Here is a 22,245-nt window from a genome sequence, read left to right on the forward strand (position 1 = left end):
TATTTCATGCAAGATCCAATAATAATAATAATAATAATAATAATAATAATAATAATAATAATTTTTTATTACTTATACCCCGCCCATCTGGCCAGGCCTCCCCAGCCACTCTGGGCAGCTCCCAACAGAATATTAAAAACACGATAAAACATCAAACATTAAAAACTTCCCTAAACAGGGCTCCTGTCCCAGAGCTCCTATTTGATGCTGAAGCCATATATTGGTAGTACTAATCTATTTAAAATACCTCTTCAGAAATAGTTCCTTTCTTTCAGCTTTAGAATTTGACCCACTTGGAAAAATATCTTCAACATGAAAGTATATTCCATGTTATAATACTGTTTTAAAATTATCCACTGTATCACTAATCATTTTGGTATAAAGTGCTAATTTGGGAAAAGATAAAATATCAGAAGCATGATGAAGAGCAGGTGAAATTATTTCCCATCCTTAATCCAATAAAATACAATGAATTATTGAGTACTTCACAGAAATTTCATTTTGTCTGATATGAACGATAGATTGTATATATTTTTTCCAATACCAAATATAGTTACCACTTTTTCTCTTATAAGCATTTGTCTCTCATAATTACAGTGTCAGATGAGTGGACTAAAATTACAAAATTTGGTTGCATAAAATTTCAAGTGCTACATATTTTCAAAAATGTATAAGTGAAATGAGCTATATTTTCACAAATCCAGATACTAGAGAAAAGGCGCTCTGGTTGGGCTTCAACCAGGAACATTTCAGGAATATTTCAGGTGGGGAACCTCCAGATGTCATTGGACTCCAACTCCCATCGCGCCCAGCCAGCATAGCCAATGGTCAGTAATGATGGAAGTCATAGTCCAGCAACATCTGGAAAGTTGCATTCCCACCTGGGAGTTCCCATCCCTGGAATATTCCAACAAATAGGAGGACAGACACTTTGATGAATTTGATGCTGAAGTGGACATGAGTGACAAACTTCAGAGGTGAATCAGGCCTACTTCCTGGGTGTTTTTATGGTAATAATTGTCCTTGAAAATGACATTCATCCAGGAAGGATCTTTTAAAAGGAAAATATGTTGATAAACTGGCTGTCAGTATGGAGTGCAGACACTGTCAAGATATTCACCCCTAACTGCAGGGCCGGCCCTACGGCCAGGCTGGGTGCCGCAGGGCACCAGGGCGCCCGCCCGCCAGGGGGGCGCAGCTCAGCTCGGTGGGGTGCTGGGGAGTTTCATCCCTCCAGGAAGCCGGGCTCCATCCCTCTGCGCTCTCGGGCTCTGCTCGCCTCTGACTGAGCCGAGGAGAAGGGAGAGAGAGAGAGGCTGGGCTGGGTGCGGGCGGAGAGGCAGCTCCACGCAGTGAGAGACGCCCACCTTCTGGAGCGTGCGGGTGCCTCAGCTCAAAAGGAGGCGGAGAAAACCTGCTCGCCCGCCGCCTGGAGGCTTCGGCAGCACAGCGCCCCCGCCCGCCTCCCTTTTATATTTATATTAAGCTCTCCGGTGTTTTTTCTCTCCCCCCGCACCTTTTCTTTTTTTTACAAGCTGTGCCCGCTGTGGAGCTTTGCCCGCCGGCCGTGCTGGGAAACGGGGCGGGGCAGGGCGGGGCGGGGGCACCGGAGGGAATCCGTTGCACCACGGAGCCAGGGCACCAAGTATACTTAAGACGGCCCTGCCTAACGGAATCCAGCCCAGCAAACATTTAGGGAGAGCTGTTTGTAGATAAGGAGTCAAACACAAAGGTCAGCTACTCAGGGGGTTAAATCTGGCATTTTCAGTCCAAAGCCAACAAGCTAGGAGGCATGGTGTACAAAAGCAAAAGCAAAAACTGCCATTTCCTGAATTAAGGCCAGAATATTGGTCCATTGAGTTTGACACTGTCTACTCTGTATTGACTATCAGAGGTTGTCAGGGTTACACACAGGTGTATTTCCCAGAATTACTTAGAGTTGTCTTTGATTGAAATTGAGAGCTTTTGCATGCAAAACACATTCTCTTACCGCTGAGCCCTTCCACTTGAATGAGACTGGATACGTGGGAAGGAACTAGAGAAATAGGAAGTGGGAGCAAGAGTAGTCGTGAGACTAGGCAAGCCTGGGCAAGAGAGAAGACGCCGCAGGGAGCAACAGCCTCTCTCTTTAAAATGGGGAATAGCATTGCCAGCCTCTTTGCTGACAATACCCTGTTTATGCTAGACAATCCCGACAAAGCTATCCAGTGTTGTAAGAGCAATTGCATGACTTCAAAGAGATAGCAGGTCTTGAGGTAAACTATGAGAAATCTGAACTCATGTGTGTTCTTATCCTTTTGGACACCCAGAAAGAACTGCAACAGCTCTCAGGGCTAACCTTGAAATTTGGGTGCCTTAGATATCCTGGGGTTCTTATTGTGAAAGAGATGTAGCAATTGCAAAAGAGAAACTTTGTCCCTTTATTGCAAACGGTAAACAAGGGATATTTATTGATGGGAATGCTTGAAAATCTCTCGGTTGGCAAAGAATGTGTCACTTCAAATGGCATTGCTCCCCAAGTTCTTATTTCAAACCCTCCCTATTCCTCTGAGTGAGATTCAAAAGTAGCAGCACTTATTTGATATACAGTGGTGCCTCGCAAGACGAAATTAATTCGCTCCGCGAGTCGTTTTGTATTGCGAAAATTTTGTTTTGCGGTTTCCCAATTTAAACAAATCAAAGGAAAAAAATGCAAAAAAAAATCTTGCGAAGCACAGTCATAGAAAAATTCGTCTTGCGAGTCAACAAAAAGATCACAAAATGCTTTCGTCTTGTGAGTTTTTCGTTGCGCAAGGCATTCGTCTTGCAAGGTACCACTGTATTTTAATGGAAGAGGTAACAGACCCAGAGTACAGAAGGTCTGCTGAGGGTGGTTTCAGTGTGCTTCATCTACATATTATAATGAGGCATTTCAGGTGAGAGCACTCATTAGGTTTATTTGGAATAAAAATGACATATTATGTGTAAATATTGGTCCTGTAAATATTGGAGCATCATCCTTTCACTTCTCCCAGAGTAGAGGATTTTGTTCAATTTCCTATCCATTTTTACGGTCTACACCGTGTGGAGTTTTTGGTGAAGTGGGCAAAACAGTTTGCTCATGAATTGCCCCTTCTGCTACCCTTTCTGAACCTCCTGAAATTTAAAGATTCTTTCAGTATCAGGGATTGAAGGCAAGGGGTCTTTGTAGGATACTGTGGGATAATCAGCCTCATATACCCAACACGTTTAAACCTAATTAAAGCATGAAGGGGTTAATACCATAGAGTAAGCTGTCCTGCCTGGCTTAGTTATGCCCACTTTCTCTCAGCTTGGGAGGAACTATGTAATCAAGACTTTGTTCAACCCCTAAGTCTACTTGAGAAGCTCAACATGTGAAGAGGTTTGAGCTAATTGCTGCAGCTCAGACCACATGGCTCGCACAAGCACTCTTGAGTTCCTGGATCTATACCAATAATTTAGGAACTCTGATTGCTTTGTAACTAAGCTAAGTTTTACTGCCTGTGCAATCTTTTCTGAAGCACATGAATCTGACCTTTGGAGAGTTTGTAAATTTGTAAGTAAACCATTTCAATTTCAAACTTACCAAATGTGTGCTCTTTTCCATACTGGGAGAAGTAAGAAACTTTGGAAAGAAGTTTTTAAGGAGACATTTTGAAACTCACTTTTAAGGGCACATTTTAAGGTTTTGCAGCCTATATTTCCATGCTTTACTCTGCTGCATGTTTTGTGCTTTTAAATCTCCGCAGGGGTTTTCTCACTAAAGAGCACTTGCCCCAAAATTGGATCTCGGCACCCAGAACTTCTCCTTTCTCTCTATACTGTATATTGCAGGACTTCTTTACTAGGGGCAGACCTTTAATGTTGCAAGAACTGGAGATTTAGCTGGGGGATCACAATCAGGATTGGTTTCAGAAGGCGTGAACACAGTCTTTCATGACCATGTTGTCTCAAGCATATGGTACATTTAGGGTTGCCAGACTCAACAGAGGACAGGACTTCTGTGCCTTTAATTGCCCTGCTCTCTTTTGAGTCTAGAAGCCTTAAAGAGAAACCAGCAGACCCTTTGCTTGGAAATTAAACAAAGGGTCTGCTGGTTTCTCTTTAAGGTTTCCAGACTCAAAAGAGAGCAGGGCAATTAAAGGCACAGGAGTCCTGTCCTCTGTTGAGTCTGGCAACCCTAGGTACAATGTGCTCACCAATCCTATTTGAGAAACTGTATGAGACTAGCTCTGGAATGACAAAAGGAGTAACAGGTGTGTATAAAATGATGACTGACCACCTGTATGGTGAGAGGGGAGGTTTAAAACATCTGTGGAAAATGGACTTTAGGGGTGCAATTCTTGATGGAGATTGAAAGGCAATGTGGAGCATAGCTGCCAAGTTTTCCCTTTTCTCACGAGGAAGCCTATTCAGCATAAGGGAAAATCCCTTTAAAAAAGGGATAACTTGGCAGCTATGATGTGGAGAGTTCCATGCAATAAATCTGTGTTAGCTAAGATGGAAGAATCTGTGCTCAAGCTGGTGCAAAGATGGCACTGATCTGATTTAGCTGTCACCATAATCTGGAGGGGGTGTCCGACCCCAGGTATGCTTATTCACCTCAGGTGGGAATGCTCAGGAGTGAACCAGTTCTGGTCTTCACAGGTATTTCAGATATTTTTCATTTGGAGCTGGAGGTTGAACCATCTTTGGCCTTGCTGTCTTTATTTTGTGGGCAAAACAAGTCCGTAGCATATTAAAGCTGGATAACTAACTTAGTAGCAGCTGCCCAAATGGAGATCAATCGCCACTGGGAAGCTGCAGGGGAGTGCACATTAAGATGTGGTCGAGTTTGGGATTTGGCATTAGTTGATAAGCTCACACAAGAGATGTAAACGTTCCAGAGGTGACATAACACAAGGCACTTTTGGCACCTGATTGGTTTCCTTTTATTTCATATGTGAACTCCAGTGCAGGAGAATGTAAACCGCCTAATCTTCAGAGCTCTTTTTGGAGGGATTATCTGTCCTGATGCGTTTGATATGCTTTGTCTGCCTCCTTGTAAATTGCTCTGACTACTCTATATACAGCCTCACATGTGGTGGCTTGTTATTGACCTGTTACTGCGGTCACAGACTGCTATGCGGTATACAACCTGTAAACTGTCTTGTAAGTTTCTTACGCTGGGTTGTTGGTTTATGGGATTATTCATTTCAAAAAGAAAAAAGAAAAGAAGAAGAAGAAGAAAACAGACTATCAAGAGAATTTCCTTCTGCTTGCTGCTTGCAGCATAGACACCTGCTATGAAAGCTGTCAGTCTTAGTTCTCTATAGATAACATTTAAAAAACAACAACAACATGCACACTTTTATACATGAATAGATATGTAAACTGCTTTGCAATGACTGCTCACCAGTCATGTTGGTGGACAGCTTTTGCGACCCGGCATGGGCACCGCCAGCCTCCGAAGCAACACTATGGATGCTGGCCATTTGCTCCATCTCCTGGGCTGGCTGTCAAGGCTGCAAGGCTCCCACCAAGCCCCTGTTTAAATCAGCCAATCGGTGGCGCGGAGCAATGGCCATGTAAGGAGGCTCCAGCCGATGTTGTTAACATATTCACTGATGTACAGAGGTGCCTCTTTTCTTTTTTGAAGTTTTTGCACCCCTCACCATCCTCTTTCAGAAATGGGGGAAGAAGTGATCAATTTAGTTGTTCTAAGAACAGTCAGACATCACATTCCCTATGGGAGCGCCTTGGATGGCTCTGGACCATCTGGGAGTATGTGCCAGAGGAGAAAGGGAAAAGTCCCATTGCAGAAGCAGAAATTGTTGTGCAGAGTTGCCACTGACAGGCCTGAAGAGGTGAATTTGACTATCCATTTGTGACCACCCTAAATATTCATTTTAAAGGCAAGATTGAATTTAAAATTCATTTCCTCCACCCCACTCCACTGGTGGTTTCTTCTGTCCTTCCCTGATGTCTGAGCGAAGGAAATGAGATAGGATGACTGAATGTGAAATCAAGGGTATATTCACACTGAATGTGAAATCAAGGGTATATTCACATTAGCATTTACTGCAGCTCCAGTGTGTACACAACAAAAGAGGTTTAAAGACTCAAGGCAAATCTAAAACAATGTAGTATTAACACCGACAATTGGGAAACACTGGCCTGCGAGTGCTTCAATTGGAGAACCCTCACCATGATCAACTCCTGCCCGGAAATCTATGTCCCCTGTGGAAGGACATGTGAATCCAAAATCGGCCTCCACAGTCACCTACGGATACACTGTTAAGACCGTGTTCATGGAAGACAATGAACGTGTGATTGTCAAAGAAGAAGACATGATTGCTAAAGAAGAAGAAGAAGGGTACACAGTTCCAGATGTGTCCCATATCTTTAAGGGAAATACTCCTCTTTGATGCATTTTTTTCTTGAAGCCAGCTTTCATCTGATTTGAAAACAGAAGCCATGGTTCCCGTTGTGCCCTGAACAGATCTTTACTCAGCTTTACAAAGCTTTACTCAGTGCGATGAAAGAAATTGCTGAGTAAAGACATCCCTGCACCTGCTCTGGTGTGAATAATGGCAGGAGAAAGACACTGGGAAATGCAGCAGTGTGTGTGAACATAACCCAAGGTGGCAAGAGTGGCTGCAATCCCACTTATCAGGGAGAAGTGGCATAGTGTGTCGGGGGGGGGGGTACAGGGATGGTTGCCATGAGTGCAAAATTCTTAGGGGAAGAAAATGTCAACACCTGAGGCTGCCTCAATACAAGTTGCACACCTCCATTGCTGGGCTCGGTTGAAAACGGCTTCTTCATGCAAAGCAGGAAGTGACCTCTCTATACAACAGAATGACTCTTCTTTTCTTCTCTCTGCAGCTACAATCTCCTGGGTGATGCAGACACCATTAGACCATTGAATGCACATGTCTACTCCATCCGTTTCCCTCCTTCCCTCCCACCCCCTGGGTGCTATCAACCCATGCTATGCCACTGCCAGGGAGTAAGCCTAAATTCAACAGAACTTGAATTCCCGATGACATAATTAGGTTTGCAGCCCAGGGGTGGCTTGGGGAAAGGCCATTGGCCACTTCATTAACTTTGTCTTTAAGGTGTCACAGTGTTGTTGGTTGTTTTGCTGCAAAAGACTAGCTGGGCTTCCCCTCTGGAAATCCATTAACTTTGAAAAGGAGCACACAGGGAAGGTAATTGATTTGTAAGTATCTGTTGATGCCCGAGATATGCAGGTCGATTGTCTACTAGTAAAGAATAAGTTACAATATGTATATTTCTATATCTGCGGATGGCAAAACAGAACACAGAGCTGTGCAAATGAAATCTATTGCAGCAGAACAGAAAATACCACATGAATGTGCAAATGAATATAAGAACAGATTGAGACATGTTTGTAGATCCCTGGTTAGGAGTCACGCCAAGGAGCTGAATAAAATCTTGTAGAAAACCGCTCAAGTCACTGTATGGAGTCTGAATGCTATAATCAAGGTTCAACAAAGACCACAGGGAAATTCTCCCAGTTCCACGGCATTCCAACAAAATTAAACAGAGCCCTCTGACTATCATGTTTCTTCTTTTCCTCTTGCTGTTCCTTATTTTCACAGATTCAAATATAGAGATACAGTAGGGTGCGGCAGGAAAGTATTACCAGCTAGGACACACTTTTCACCGATCCAAATGTCTCCTATTATGGAAGTAGGAGAGGTGGAAGCTGAAGGTTGCTGGGGATGTCCTCCCTCCCTCTGAGAAGCTGTGTGTTGGACCACACAACTGCTGATGGAAAAATAAATTGGACACCTTCCCTCACTGGCAAGATTGAGCCTAAAAGATACAGGGGAAGCTGGAAACGTAACAGCTCCTCTGTGCTTCTCTTGTTACTACTCAGGCTATGACTGGGAATGCTGGGTAATAAGGGAGCATCTCTCAGGAGATTGCACCCACAGAAAATTAGGGAGAAAGAGAGAGAGAGAGATTGGTGGGTGTCAACACCTTGGGCATAGCCAGAATTTATTTGGGGAGGCAGGCTTTATGTTGGGGGTGGGGGGGCAGAACCGTGTTATCAGCAATGTGATTGGTCAGTTAGTTAAGTATTTTTTTTCTTTGATGGGGGGCAGCTTCCCCCTGCACCCCCTGACTATGCCCATGCTATACATGCATAATGGAACACACCACATGCAATTTTCGGAAGAGTGGTGTAGCACTGTGATTGCAAGATATGGTGTGTAGCTTTGCTGTGTGTGTGCATATGTGGACCACGCAGTTCTAGGGATTTAAAAATCTGTAAGTATGGATATGACCACAGAAAGGAAACATGGTCAGAATAAAGCCATAGAACTATCTTTTTTTTTATTAAAAAAAATCATTTTTATTAAATTTTCCGTTTTAACAATCCAATCCAATCACATCAAATGTTCCACATTATACATATACATATCAAATAATCCAAATATTCTGCCAAGTTATAATTTTGGGGGGACTCCCCATGCTTCGAAACTTTGGAGGGCCATAGAACTATCGACAGTACTGTGGTTTTCTGTGATCACATCCACAACATCCATTTAAAGTAATCATACTACCTTAATAGTCATGGCTGCCCCCAAAGTATCTTGTTCATCCTGAGAGGAGTTAGGAGACCTGTCACAGAACTACAGTTCCCAGGGTGCTTTGGGTGTGTGTGTGTGTGTGTGTGTCACAACTTTTAAAGTGGTATAAGAGTGCTTTAAATATATGGTGTGGATGTGATATACAATGATAGGGAAAAGCCACCTGAGCTCGCTGTATCTTCAGAACTATGAAAACAACCTCTACTTTGGAGGCATCATAAATTAAAAGAAAAACAGAAAACATCAGCATAAAGTGATGCATGAGCTTCATATCTCCAGTACTGGTAGCTAATAAATCATTTTTCTACTGGCTTACAATTGCCAGGCAAAATCACAAAGGGCAAAGAATGAGTCCTAGTGAACTAAAGAGCTATTAAAAATACAGCCAGTATGGCTGAACTGACCTAAGCCCTGGCAGTGCTATTGCTATGTCCAAATGGGTAATGACAATGGAGATCTCCAGTGACACCCGTTGTCTCTCAGTCCTCTGATTCAGACTCAACAGATGTCAAGAAAGCCTCTGCATTGTTGATGCTGATATTCTATTAGTGGAATCTTACTCATAACAAAGAATAAATTCATTTGAACGAGCTCAGAAAAGAATGGTGTGATGTTCTTTACAATGTTAAAAGAGAATACAAACACAAAATTTGACAGCATAGCAATAAACAATATAAAGAGCAAGACAACATGGAACCGAACAGCATTAATTTGTGTTGATTATAGACAAGGCATCTTAACCCTAGCAACAAAGGATGAAACTATTCCAGCACACTTGTTCAAACTACTAAGCAAGAATTCTAAGCTGTTAAAATTCCAATGTACATTAAATGCTTCCTGCAAAAATATTATGAACATTTCGGGTATTGTTGTTAACCCCTTCATCAGATATCCATACAACCCAAACTTGAAGATATAGTTTGGTGCAACTTCTCTCACTTAGGCTAGTGAGCATGAAGCTCTGAAAGCAACCTGTGACTCTCCAGATGTTGTTGGACTCCAAGTGTTGGATTTGACCTATCAAGTCCTAAATGGCTTAAGACCGCAATACCTCTAGGACTGCCATGCTCCATAGGAACCTGCCCAGACCCTGAGATCACTCTCTGAAGCCCTTCTTTGTGTGCCTCCTCTATGAGAGGTCTGGAGAGTGGCAATGCAAGAATGGGCCTTTTCTGCAGTGGCTTGCTGTTTCTTGAATGCAATCCTCAGGGAGGTTCACCTGGTGCCTTCATTATACACCTTTAGGCGCCAGGCAAAAATGTTCCTCTTCAACCAGGCCTTTGGCTGATTGACATCCGATGCCCTTTAAAATGTGTTGTGGGAAGGGGAATTTTTAGTTTGTTTTCTTCTTATTTTTATTATGTATTTTGTGTTTTTTACATTGTAATTGTATGTTGTGAACCGCCCTGAGATCTACAGGTGTAGGGTGGTATACAGATTTAATACAGAACAACAGAAACTCCCATCATCTCTGATCATGGGCCATGCTGCCTGGAGCTGATGTGGTCCCAATTCCCGACAGTATCTGGAAGGTCAGACAGGTCTCATTGCTGCTCTAGATGATGGAGAGCTTCAGAAATATGAGATGACAATTACAATACATAGAATCAATTTCTTTCTTTCTTTCTTTCTTTCTTTCTTTCTTTCTTTCTTTCTTTCTTTCTTTCTTGTGTTTACTTCGTGTACATCTTCCAGCTATGATTAGTGATTTTTTTCCCCTTTAGGGAATTAAAAAGAAGCATCCACAATAGTTAAGTGGGCAGCAGTTATGGCAGAAACTTAAGTCTGGGGTACATTTAATAGCTTTCAAAGCAGATCAAAGACTATGTGGCTCCATACGTTTGCTTTAGCCTCAGCCACAAGCAGATTAAATTATTTCTCACCCATCTTCCACAAAGCAGAACTTAGCTGGGGCCCGAGTTTCCAAAATGTGCTCAACAACTGGATGAGTGAAAAAATTTGATTGAATGATGCAGTTTTAACATTTTCAAGATTGGAAGGATTCCCCTCACCCCGTTCACCATGGTCTGCTAGGCATAGCAGAGTGATTTATTTGAAAATGATATATTAAATGATTCCTGCCATCCAATAAGGAAGATATGGTCAGCCATATATGGGTTGATTTTCTATCCTATTCGCTTATGAGTCAAGCGGGAATTAAATAGATTCTGGCAAGATTCTCAACCTGAGTGAAAATGTGTCTTTGTGCTTGTCATAGGACTGGGATTAGATTTCTATAAGGGAAGTACAGATTGGCTCTCTCAAGCACACTTGGAAATACATCCCTGTAAAATCAATGGTACTTTAGATGGTTCATCTTTAACAATGGCCTCCCTATGGAGTCCACAGGGACAGTGCTTATTTCAGGTTTGCAGTGGATGGGCTTTCTGGCCTGAATGGTCCCACCACCTCATCCCTATTGTTGGCTGCCAATCTGCTTGCCTCTCCCTCTGGGCTCAGTTGTACCATATTTCAGAGAGAGTGATGTCATGAGGTGTGAATTTTACTGCTGCTCTTGCTCCCCGCTCACATGAAAAATAGGTAGCGACCGCAAGGAGGAAGAGGAGCAGGGTTAGGCGCCTCCAGGGATTGGCAGTGGTGTAAATCTTGGCATGTGCCCAATGAAGATAACCCTTGGTGCGAGCGTTTCACAGGAAATAATGTTAGCTTGTGGATAGCCTCTGTTCACTTTAGACACACTGTTTGTGTGTGATGGTTCCTTGACATGAGAGCTGAATAAGTGATGGTGAGATTTGCATGATCATAGTGGCTTCAAAAATACTATTGCACTTGTACAATCTGTAGAGTTAGCACCTATGTGGAGGTGTTAGTTGGCACCAGTGACACTTTATGTAAATCTTTGGTCTGGCTACAAGTATGGTGCACACTCCTGACACACTCAAAATTACTTGCAAGCCATTGTGCTGAGGATTTCAATGAGCAGGCGTGTTGGGAAGTCTTTTACAGGATTGCAGCAATTATCCTGCAATGTGCTCAGAATGTTATTAGCACTTAGAATGGATTTACACAAGGTCTACCCTATGGAGGTCACTGGAAAGCAGACCGAGGCTGTAATGTTATTATCTCATAAGTGATTAGTTTGTTTTTTTATTGTTTTATTGTTATAATTTTATTGTTTTATTGTCATAATTTTAAATTGATTCCCTCCCCAAACTACTTCAAGCCAGTTAAATACATTTTTGACTAATGGGTAGGTTAAGTAAAATCAAATCAATATGGAAACTAACATGAAGTACTGGCCCCATTCTTCATCTCTCATATCTTCATGCTCCATTGCTGATGCAGATCATGTTTCTGTGAGGAGAATTAGGAAGTACTACACATTATCTAGCATAGAGAGAAGCACATTTAAGGCAATTGATTTCAATAGGTTTCCATGTACAGGATAGCTGGATTGTTTGGCGCGTGTGTGTGTGTGTGTGTAGTTAAGTCAGATCACAAAGAGGAAGTTTTCCCTTGTCTTCACCTGTCAAGCACTGCTGAATGAATATTAAAAAGTACTGGGGAGTAGCTTAGCAGCTGACAGATGCACGTATACTATCCCTTGGTACAATAATTTAAGACAGCCCATAATAAATTAATTAACTTTATAGTCTTAGCAGAACACCATGAAAATTGTCCTCTACTCTATGAACAAAGAATATGCATATGATAAAGAAATGATTTAGGATTGGATATTGGCCACACTAAAATTAATAAGAGCTTTATTATAGGCACATGAGAGGTCAGAATTTCATCCTAGTGAAGGTAATAACACTTCAATGTTATGTGCCTTATTCATAAATAATAATAGTGTTTCATTTCCCACTCCCTTTGGTAATGGGAAATTCCAGAGCAGCTTTCTATTTCTTCGCCAGTTTTCTACTGGACACTTAATACCTTTTGCAAATGCTTTTTTACAGACCTACTATCACAGCCTGCCCCAGATAAGACACACATCTGATAGTTAACTCTTTATTGGCAGTGAGGGGAGCCACTGGAGCAAGGTGCTTACTATAAACATGCACACGCGCTTCTAGCCTCTGGGCAGCTGTCCACAGGTCTGGACCCTATGGAGCAGTTGCAGCAACAGGGAAGCTCCACCTCTGTGATGGCTTAAATACCCTCCCCTGATGGCTTGCATGCCCTCAACCTGAGACTTCTCCTTCATCTATCTCGGTCTGCCCTGACTCTCCCTCCTCCCCTGGCTCCTGCCTTACGGTTGACATCACACCCGATAAATCACAGCTCCCCTCTTCTGGGCCACTCCCCTGGTCCCCTGCCTCTGCCACACACACTTCGGAGCCCTACCAATCCCTGAAACTTACAGGCTAAACAAGTGGCAAGCAAGCATATTCACAGGCAGATAGCACTAGCTGCAAAACAGATGAGTCCTAAAGCCACGGCAGTGCCCCTAGAGCCCCAAACATAAGAGTTGTGTTTCCATCGCTCTGGAAAAGTTCTTATTTCCCTCCCTTCTCCCATTCCAGGTCTCTTGACCAACGTTCCACATTCAGATGATGTCAACTTATCTCACAAGCTTATCTCCACTTTGAAGGTTGGGTATGATTTGAGATTATCTGTTTCCTTGATTGCTCATTAGTTATCATTCAAAGTTATTGGCCAAACCCTGCCGGCACTAAAGGGAGCTTTTGAATAACAAAGATTGCATGGCACACAATGGTCAAAGCATTAATAAAAGCTGGGCCTTGGACAGAAGGATGCAAAGTAAGAATAATGTTTATCTTGATGGTTTGCATCACTCTCTTTTTAATTGTATTTCAGCGACATATAGTTAATCTTTGGACTGGCTTTGCCTGAAACAAATGTCAGCCACACTCCTGTTTGCATTAGTGATTGCCAAGATCCATTTGCTCATTGTGTAAGCTAGAAGAGGTTTGCCCCTTAATAAAGCTGTCGCTTAATCTCAACTGGCTTTGAAACACTAAATTGCAGTGCTATTTATTGCAAAGTGCCAGGAATATTCATTGCTGTCCAAAGATGCGGCTTCAAACCTGCCAAGGTTTATACATGTGAGAAGCCATGTTCAGTTCAACAGGATTTTGTAGATGCATCCATGCCTTCATTCACACTTCTGAGATTTTTCTGAGAAAATTCCGTTAGGCAGACCTATCTGCAAGCTTCTTCACTAGAGCAAACTGCTGTAAGATGAATTGGGCTTGCTTTCAGTGCCAAATCTGCCATTGGACAATATGAGGCAACAACTCAGATAGCCGATTTGGGATATTATGAAATGACTGCCAATTGTTGCTTACTTAATTCACAGTTACTGTATTTTTACAGCCGGGGGAAGGAGGAGAGGTGCTTATAGGATTTTTGGTCTCAGATGCCATACTAATGTGACTGTGTCGGGACATTCTGCATCTTTGCTTGGAAGTGGAGTGGGAGACACCATCTGCAAATGTACCTCAGGCAAAAAAAAAAAAAGTCCTGGGCTGGCTATATGTGAGAAAATCAAAATGAAAACCCCTAATATCCTCAACTAAGCCATTATTTTGAGATTAAAGAAAATCAAACTCTTAGGTCACATAAGCACTCAACAGCTTACCAGCTGTGGTGTCATGTTGCAGAAAACAGCATGAGTGATAAAGGAAAGTTGGTGTGCCTTCTCCCCAACTTGGGTTGTATTTGGTACCCCCACTTCTCTCCCCCCCAAGTGAAGGTACCAAGTAGAGACAGGGCTTTTGTTGTTGTTCTGAAAAATGATACTTACTTGGACACCTTAATAGCAGATCCCATGCTTTGCATGGAAAGGGTTCTAGGTTCAACCCTTGGCATATGTCTCATTTAAAAAAGGTCCAGTAGCCATTGATGCAAAATATCTCTTGCTGGAGACCCCAGAGACCTGCTGCCAGACAGAGTAGTTAGACAGTCTTGGGCGAGATGAACAAATAGTCTGACCATTTCATATAGTCCCATGTTATCCCCCAGCAATTTTTTTCATTTCATTTTAGGTGGCATTCAGTTACAGTGGTAGTCAAAGAAGAAAAGCATGCCATAGAATGGCTGAAGATCATATCATGCTATGTGCTATTTTTTTTATAAAAAAAAAGTTGGGGGGAGGGAGAAGAAACCAGGATAAATGTAAAAGAGAATTATGTCCAGCTCTTGTCCTATTATCATTTGTGATTTAGAACACCAATTCATTTTCCAGATTGACACAATTTCATGCTGTGGGAACAGGGGGGAAATGACAAAGAATAAGAACCTAATTAAAGATAACAGAATGTGATCTTTTGGGAAATTACAAGTGCTTCCCCACCTCACTCCTATCGATGTTTACAGATAAGTATGATATCACAATGGTTAAGTGAACATGTGGAAAATGAGATCCTTGTGGGTTTTTTTCTTCTTACAGTTCACTGTCGGCAGCAAACTCTAAAGAAGTGTTAAGATAAGAACCAAGAAGTGCAGTTTGAGACTCTTGCCAATGAAATGATCTACATGTGTATAGGAAGCAAGGAGCTACACTAGATAAGAAAACCTGAGTGATGTATTTATGTAGAACACTCTTTGCCAACCTGGTGCCCATCACACACTTTGGACTACAACTTGTGTCGGTCCCAGCTGGCATGGCTGGGATGACTGGGGTCAATGAGTGTTGTAGTTCAGAACATCTTAAGGACGATAGGTTGGTGGAGGCTGACGTAAAGAAACAGACTGCAGATTTTGCTCATTGAATACACTGGGATCTCTTCACAACATTGATGCAAGATTTTAAGAAGTGTTTAGAGAGCCGAGATCTTTCTTTAGTCTGCTCTGAGACAGTGGCAGACCCCACTGTTGAACCCATACAGCTTAAGATGTCACTTGCTCAGTTCCAGTCCAAACCAGGCTAGTGGATGTGCTATGGCAACTAAAAGAGACACTCTAAAATCATACAGTTTATCACAGCCCAATTGACAAGACACTTTAGGAGATTAACTATGGAACTCCAGAGGCTGTAAAGACACAATAGCATCACATAGAGTTCTGACTGGCAGTATATTGGCTATTAGAGCATGAAGAGTAGTAGTATTTTTTGGACTTCTGATTAAACCTCCTTTCCCTTCTTTTTGTTTTTTCCCCTTTCCCCTTTCTCTGGCCCTATCTGCACTATACATTTAAAGCAGGATCACACCACTTCATAAACAATCATGACTCCCCCCACTGCCAAATTCCCAGGAATGACAGCATGTTAAAGATGCTGAATATTGCCAGGTGCTCCTGTCTCCTGCGCAAACAGCTACAATTTCCCGAGTGGTTTAACAACCAACCCCCCTTCCCAGGGAGCTCTGAGAATTGCACCAGAAGCCAGACCTGAATCAATTTGGTGGTGGTGGGGCCCTAATGTTTAATTAGGGCTTTAAATATCCCAAAGAGTCAGGAAGGTGGTGGAGGAGGGAGATGCTGTGTCTTCTCTTCACCCCTCATGACCACACTGCAGAGGGCAGGAGGGTTTAGTCCTGCTGGGTGTTGCTTTGCCAGCACTTCCTTGGTGGGGTTCAAAAGGGCAAAGCAGACTCCTGCAGCCTGAGGGACCCCACCCTATGTGGTTGGCTCCTGCACTGCTGCATGTGCTCTGCTGCCATGCCAGACTCCCCTCTGTCATGGGTTGGTCAAGACAGGATGATACAGATGGAGGGTTTACTGAGAACCTGTGGTAAGGCTCCTGTGGGATGTGGAGCTCTTTGCCAGAATGATAGTGGGGACCTTGGGAGGGCTCCCTGAATGTGCTCTCTTGCCTCACCTATCTCCATGACGAGAGTGGTGGGCCTACTTCCATCTCCATCGCCACTTCCTTCTCCACAGCTCTCAGAGCCTCTCTCTGATACTTCCACGGCGCGTGCCATGTCACCTACCCTAGTGTGACCAGACATTGGGAACAGCCTTTCCTTTCAAAAGGGGGGCATTTTGTCACCTTTCAGGAGGCAGAGTCATCTCCCCCTCCACCTAGATCAGGGGTCAGCAAACTTTTTCAGCCGTGCTTGGGTCCACTGTCCCTCAGACCTGGGGGGGGGGGCGGACACGGACACGGATTATATTTTGAAAAATATATATGAATGAATTCCTATGCCCCACAAATAACCCAGATGCATTTTAAATAAAAGGACACATTCTACTCATGTAAAAACACACTGATTCCCGGACCATCTGCAGGCTGGATTTAGAAGGCGATTGTGCTGGATCCGGCCCCCGGGCCTTAGTTTGCCTACCCATGACCTAGATCCTGGAGGCACCAAAGGAGGAGAGAATAGATCAGGCATCCCCAAACTGCGGCCCTCCATATGTTTTGGCCTGCAACTCCCATGATCCCTAGCTAGCAGGACCAGTGGTCAGGGATGATGGGGATTGTAGTCCAAAACATCTGGAGGGCCGAAGTTTGGGGGTGCCTGAAATAGATGGTTCTGCCTACTGGATCCGCCTAGGTTGACCTGGTTTTGTTCAGCCCTACAATTTTTCCTGCCAAATTTGGTTAAAATCATTGCAGCCTGAAATGGTTCTGTTGGTCATTTTACTTCAAAATGGCATCTGACAGTATCCAAACATAAACAAAAATCCACTCCTCATTCTCAGGAACCATTACACCAAATTGGGCAATGGCATCTTCGGAGATATCTAAATTGGTGCAGGTTGGAACTTTCATGCCACATAGGTAGGACAACACTATGCCAAATTGGGTGATGATTTCAAAGGCATCAACATCTGAACAGTTTTGAATGGTGTGGTCCACCATCTGAGTTCAAAATAGCACCTGAAGGTATCCAAATAAATAGGCTAAAATTCGCTTTTCAGTTTTGGGAATCATCACAGCAAATTGGGTGATGATATCTCCAGAGGCATCTGAATCAGTGAGGTTTAGATTCATGCCACCATCTTGATTTGAAATGGCATCTGGTAGCCAAACATAGATGACAGCTACCTCCTCCATCTCTGGAACCATTATACCAAGTAGGTGACAATATCTCAAGAAGTATCTGGTGCATAGAGATCAGACAAACCAACCACTTTCCAAAATATATAGTGGATTCTTTCCCTGTCTACTAATAAATAATACAAGATCTATCGTATATAATAGTGTCTGCTGGATGAGGCTTCTGAATGTTGGGAACTTTGTATACAACAGTTTGCTCATGATCAGAATTTACAAGGTTTTTGATATGTGAGGCAAATATCTGAATCAATTTTACTTAGCTCTCATTTTCTCTGACATTTTTATTACAATGTTATGAAAGCATTTTTGATCCTATTAGGATCTTTAAGCTCTTAACTTTATTATATATATTTTTGTGAGGCCTAAATTACTTGGCAGTGTCACTTTCAATTTCAAAATGAGCAAAATAATAGTGAAGAAAGGGAATGAGATCCTCATTTTGATTACATAATCTGATGAGCATATGGGAAAGATATGCAGAGCACTCATCTTAGTAGCATCAAAATGAATGAGTGAGGCAGCACTCCTAAGCTCACTTGCCTGCAAAAAAGTCCCATTGAATTTGATGGGAAGTACTTCAAAGGATAGGGTTGTCCTGCCTGGCTCTCTTGCTGTAGATCAAAGGACAAGAACCAATGAAATGTTTGAATGGTGACATCTATATATCTAAAGTTTGAGTCTAGAAGCCATTTTCAGTTTGAGGCTTAGGATTTGACTTAAGCAACAACAAATTCATTACAATATGGATGAAGGGTGATATACAAATTTAATTATTATTAATAATACATATTCTTGGCAAGATAATGAGGAAAAGCTTTAAAACCACAAGATATTTTTGCACACTGGTGGGATCGTAAAAAACGTGGTGAAAATCCTTTTTAAAAAAAAGGTTTGAAAAATGCATTGAATTTGCTATAGCTCGCCACCGCCATCTAGTGTCACAATTGCTTATTGCACATTACAACACATTCAAAACATTTTATTTTCAGCTGTATAGCTGAGTCCACTGTTTCCCAAGAAAAGTTTTGGATAATATTGTTGAACATAATATAACCAAGCATGTAGAAGGGTAAGGCCTAGAACCAGCCACAGTCAGCCAGGATACTTCTGTCTGGGCTGCCATGCTCCCTATCACTGAATCATCAGCACAGGTACTAAGCCAGGAAAGAATTAATGGACAGGAGTATTGGGTGCTAGGCCAAGAGCTTGACCCTTTAAATAATGTTTGGAAAACCTATGGCTGATAGCCACTTATGGCCCCTGATGCTCTCAGAATGGCCTGTGCCAGTATCCAAGCCCCCTGGTTGAATTACCCTCATTACCAAATTTTGCTGCATCCTGCCTTTCACTCCCTTCAAGTCTATATAGTCCCCAAGCCTGGAAACAGCTGTCAGGTGGGCTGGGGTATAAACATAGTTGTGATGGGAGGATGGCACATGTAGAAGGGAGGATGAATGTGTGTGTATGTTTGTCATGATCATATGTGAATGAATATGAATATATGTGGGAATGGTCCCTCCCACCAACAGCCCAGGCCTTGCCCACTGCCTACTCTGCCCACGGCCAGTGGCACGAGTCCGCCCCTCACCCCACCCTGTTAGATTTGGGTCTCAGGGGGTAGAAAAATCCCCCAGCTGCTTTAATCTCACCACTGTCCTGGAAAAAGGTAAGGCCTGGGAGGGTTAATTTGCATTGAGAATGGCGAAGGGACTCCTTTCATTTGGACACCAGGCCTTGATAGAGCAAGTTGCTCACCTGGAGCTCTCCATGGTCCTGTAACCTCAACCTTACCTGCTAACTTGCTGGACTGCATCTTTCGCCTAATGCGTCCCATGAGCTCAAGGTCAGGGAAGAACTGAAAAGTTGCACAGCTTCATGAATCACAGCAAATGAATAATCAGTCGTGGTGGCTTAATGTCTCAGTTTGAATTTTTAAAGAAGCGTTCAAGCATGCAGCTAGCTTGTAATAACAACAACAACAACAACAATAGAAAAACAATAACTTCTTCTCACTCTGCTCTAACTTACAATCTAGCAAGCAGACTCAAGGTCACTCAGTAAGCTTCATGGCCAAGTAGATATTTGAATCTGGGTCTTCCCTGTCCCTGGCTGCTCTGTTACATCACATATGGATTGGGGAATTAAAGAAAAGAACAGAGAGGCAAGAATAATCTTCTAGACCTCCGCCGCTGTGGCACTAATCATTTTCCTTTGGTATTTGGTGTGTGTGTGGCATTTTGTTGTTCATGCCGCTCCCAGAACTCCCATCATTTGTGGATTTGGCCATTTAGTGGCTTCCTCTTTCTACTGCTTAAGGATCATGCTGTCACTGAGCAATGCAGTGCTACAGGAGTGTGAAAATTCACTCCTGAAAGAGAGGGGGCACCACTGAAAATTAATGAAGTAGGTTATGTTATTCTCCTACAATATACCCAACATAGAATAGGAGAAGCTGTGTGATAAGCATAGGAACATGGGAAGTTGCACCACTGCCTTTGGTCCATCTAGCTCAGTATTGTCTATATTGACCAGGAGCATCTCTCCAGGGATTCAGGCCGAAACCCTTCCCAGCCCTACTTGGAGATGCTGATGATTGAACCAGGGACCCTTTGCGTGCAAAGTAGATGCTCTACCACTGGGCCAAAGCCCTTTCCCCATAACATAAATGTAAAATTGCACTGTAGGAGTGGCAAGCTTTGGAAGGGAAGCCTGTGTGTACTATGTATGATATATTTATCATACAGCTGCTTCTCATCCTGCTTTCTGTGTCTGTGTGTGTGTATGTGTTGTTACAAAATATCTAAAAGCAACTGAAACAAAAATCACGAAAACACAGCAAGAAATTGAGTTGTAAAAATAATGAATAAACACACATAAAAGGTAAAGGGTAAAGGGCCCCCTGACCATTAGGTCCAGTCGTGACCGACTCTGGGGTTGCGCGCTCATCTCGCATTATTGGCCGAGGGAGCCAGCGTACAGCTTCCAGGTCATGTGGCCAGCATGACAAAGCCGCTTCTGGCAAACCAGAGCAGCACACGGAAACGCCGTTTACCTTCCCGCTGTAGCGGTTCCTATTTATCTACTTGCATTTTGACGTGCTTTCGAACTGCTAGGTTGGCAGGAGCTGGGACCAAGCAACGGGAGCTCACCCCGTCACAGGGATTCGAACCGCCGACCTTCTGATCAGCAAGCCCTAGGCTCTGTGGTTTAACCACAGCGCCAACCCAGATGCCTTTCCTGATAATCACTTGGTGAAGGATTGAGATGTTTGTGAATGATGTGGTAATTCTAGAAGAGACATGTATCATCCTAAAACCTCCACTGCCTGGAGGCAGTAAGCCTCTGAATACCAGGGAATTGCGGGTGAGGAGAGTGCTGTTTGGCTCAGGTCCTGCTTGCAGCCTTTCCACAGGCGTTTGGTTGGCCACTGTGAAAAGAAGGATGCTGGACTCAATGTGCCATTGGCCTGACTCAGCAGGGCTCTTCATATGTTTGGAAGATGATGAAGTGAGATTTGGATAGGATAGCCTTATTACCAGAACGTGCTGGCATTATGTTTCATTAAAAAGAAAGCAGCTCTTACTCATGGTCAGGAATTTTCAGGTGAATCATCTTCTTCTTCTTCTTCTTCTTCTTCTTCTTCTTCTTCTTCTTCTTCTTCTTCTTCTTCTTCTTCTTCTTCTTCTTCTTCTTCTTCTTCTTCTTCTTCTTCTTCTTTGTAAACTGCTCTAGGTATAAATATTTCAACAACAATAAAATTAATCCAGTAAAAATCATTCAGTCTTGGGTGTACTTCTCCACTGCCCTCCAAGGACGTCTCTTTAGATATCCATGCCTGGGAGTAGAGGCTACATGTGTTGAAGGAGGTACAGATCCAGGCAATCCAAAAACTACGTCCAGCCAGTTGTCTGACAGGAGATTCAAGCGGTCACCATGCGGTTGCTGCCCATAGTGACTGGTAGGGTGGAAGGCTTGGAGACCAACAGTAGATGGTGCCAAAAGCCATGATAGACAGATTCAGCTACAGTGCTACCTCGGTAGACGAACACCTCGCAGCATGAAAAATTGCAAAATGAAAACGTTTTGCAATTTTTTTTGCAGACTCGCAAGACGAAGCAGGGCGCTGTGAGGAAAAAGTCAGACCGAGAGCCCGCCCGCCTTGCGCTTTTGTTGCCGCCATCGCCTGGCTTCCACAGCATCCGGATCCCCCCTCACTCACCTTAAGCCAGCCTGCCTACGCACGAATGGGCTGTCTGTCTGGTTGGGCGCGAGGGTCCAGCTGCTGGGGAAGGAGGGAAGGAGCCTCTCCCTGGCCCTCCTCCTGCTTCCCCCTGAAAAACTTCCAGCCGTGGTGGGTGAGTCAGCACCTTTTTTTGTGCTCCCCCCCATAGGTACGCATGAATTAAATTTCAATGCATTCCTATGGGAAACTGCGCTTCGCAAGACGAAATTATCGCAACACGAAATGACTCGTGGAACGAATTAATTTCGTCTTGCAATGTACCACTGTAATTCTAGTCTAGCTCGCCTCCCCACATGCTGAGTTCTACATGGACAATGCCAAGAATAAGGAGGAGGAAGCTGATACAGGCATTGCCAGCTCCTGGGCAGTTAGCAAGTAGGAAGGAAGGCTAGTGAAGGCTAGGTAAGGGCAGAATGAGAATAGTGAGTAATGCCCCACTCACCCTAATGGTCCCGTGTCTG

At 43.3% G+C, this 22,245-nt stretch overlaps 1 long non-coding RNA gene across 1 annotated transcript in view; it reads left to right on the top strand.

Annotated features, from left to right (window-relative positions):
* The window catches only part of LOC118082171 (uncharacterized), a 44,418-nt gene extending 30,386 nt beyond the window's left edge, over window positions 1-14,032 (top strand). Inside the window, exon 3 of the long non-coding RNA XR_004692200.2 lies at window positions 13,097-14,032. This is a non-coding gene — a long non-coding RNA (uncharacterized LOC118082171). The remainder of the gene's footprint in view (window positions 1-13,096) is intronic.
* Window positions 14,033-22,245: the final 8,213 nt, after the last annotated feature.

This window comes from Zootoca vivipara, chromosome 3 (assembly GCF_963506605.1).
Source record: "Zootoca vivipara chromosome 3, rZooViv1.1, whole genome shotgun sequence".
NCBI classification, from domain to species: domain Eukaryota; kingdom Metazoa; phylum Chordata; class Lepidosauria; order Squamata; family Lacertidae; genus Zootoca; species Zootoca vivipara.